A 1890-nucleotide genomic window follows, 5' to 3' on the forward strand; every position below is an offset into this window, starting at 1 on the left:
TTATGCAATCAGTGTAGAATCTGTTATCACTACATTTACCAAAAACCACATGATGGCTGGTGTCGAACATCTGAGTATGACGAGTCAGAGTGTAGATTCAGGCCCGTAATGGCAGATGAGAACAGATGGCGGAAAAGCGACTACGGCAAAGAAGATATTTAGCGATGGACAATCACTGGTGGCGTACAAGAGAACTTTGAGCACAAGAGTGCAATAACTTAATAATAAGAATAACGGCGTTTTAATTGAGTTAATTATATTAGGTTTATTCCTTGTAATGACATCAACTTAATTTTTTAATTGTAACATACAGAATTAAATAGCTTTTATAATTTAATTAATAATATGACTGATCGACAATTACTTTTTAACCAGCATTTCGAAAACTTTTGATATTTTCAAATTGTAGACTAGAGGCAAGGTACGGATTTTTATTATTTGTATAACTATTTATATCTAGGCAGCATTCCTTCTTTCCCCTAGTCGTAAAAGTGTACATAATAATATTTGTTATGCCATTTCTAGGCAGCAGACATTTCCCATGAAATTATCAGTATTGATAGTGATTATAGTGTTAGTAAATGATTAAAATTAATATAAAATCACTCCATTATTGACGAAACCCTTCCTCTTAAATGGTCTTACATCCGCGCATTTTTCAGTTAACGGTTTGTTGACTGAGGTACCTGAGCCAGAACTGGCAACAAATAAGCCAAATAGATAACGCGGGTGGCAGCGAGTAACTTAAATAGTTCAACAAATTTGGTGACGACGGCAGACTGAATATTTTTCTCAGTTTTAGTAAAAAAGTGGTCTAAGGCAACAGGATGCAGTCCAAACGTAGGTACAATAGTGTTGATTAAGGAGAACAACTTACCGCCTCTACAATGGAGTCTGGGACGCGTTGTAAAATTGTTTTTGTCAAATAGTCTTCCCAAAAAAAGCAATATTTAATGCTAGTTATTTTCTATACAATTTTATAATTTTTTTGATAAAACATTATGTTCTTCTTTAATATAAAAACTAAAGAAAGAAAATTAATTGTGTATTCTTAATTCTACATTTCTATTATAATATTACTATATTAGGTAATTTATTTTTAGAATTAACTACGTGTACGCTTTCCGTTATCGGTTGCTATAACTGTAAAATCGCTTTTTTTATTATTTTCATTTCTTCGACCTTTAAAATAACAATATGTGTATTGTGTTTTATTTTATTATATTTAATTCGTCAATTTGTCAATTTAAAAAATCTAAGCATACGAATAAAATTTATTTAATTTTTCCGTTCACCTCTCAGCAGTACACACAAATTTATTGCTAATAGTTTTTCAAATGTAATTATTACAGATATTACTAATAAATAATATATAAATTTTAGGCTCTTAGAATTTTAATAATGAGTATTATAACACTAGACTCTGCCTAATTATGACTCGGATCCACACTTCTTTTTATATAAAAATTACATCAATCTTAAAAACAAATTTATTTTTAAGTTTGCATGAAATAAAAAAATTTAGTATATTAAAAAATAAAATCAGTGGATTTCATAAAATAAAGAAAATTAATAAATTAAACTGAAAACATGTACAAAGAGATTATTTTAATATTATCCACTCGATTTCTATTAAAATAATACGAATTTTGAAAATTATTATTTCAATATTTCATCATTTAAATATTTAATTACATTAAGGCTAAGAAACCTAATATTTAATTGTTGTGATATTACATATAATTTTGCTTATTATAACATAGAACGCAAAAATTGGAAATTTTAGGAATTACATAATTAATCAAATCACTTGTTTTTTACAAGAGTTTATAGGAGTTAAATAATAGAAAACTATTCCCAAAAATAGGTATTTTTGAAAACACTTGAGAT

At 27.6% G+C, this 1890-nt stretch overlaps 1 long non-coding RNA gene across 1 annotated transcript in view; it reads left to right on the plus strand.

Annotated features, from left to right (window-relative positions):
• The window catches only part of LOC126909656 (uncharacterized), a 2389-nt gene extending 1352 nt beyond the window's left edge, over positions 1-1037 (plus strand). The window contains exon 2 of the long non-coding RNA XR_007705074.1: positions 663-1037. This is a non-coding gene — a long non-coding RNA (uncharacterized LOC126909656). The remainder of the gene's footprint in view (positions 1-662) is intronic.
• The last annotated feature ends 853 nt before the right edge of the window (positions 1038-1890 follow it).

Source organism: Daktulosphaira vitifoliae, unplaced genomic scaffold (assembly GCF_025091365.1).
Source record: "Daktulosphaira vitifoliae isolate Bord-2020 unplaced genomic scaffold, ASM2509136v1 Scaffold_796, whole genome shotgun sequence".
In the NCBI taxonomy this organism is placed as follows: domain Eukaryota; kingdom Metazoa; phylum Arthropoda; class Insecta; order Hemiptera; family Phylloxeridae; genus Daktulosphaira; species Daktulosphaira vitifoliae.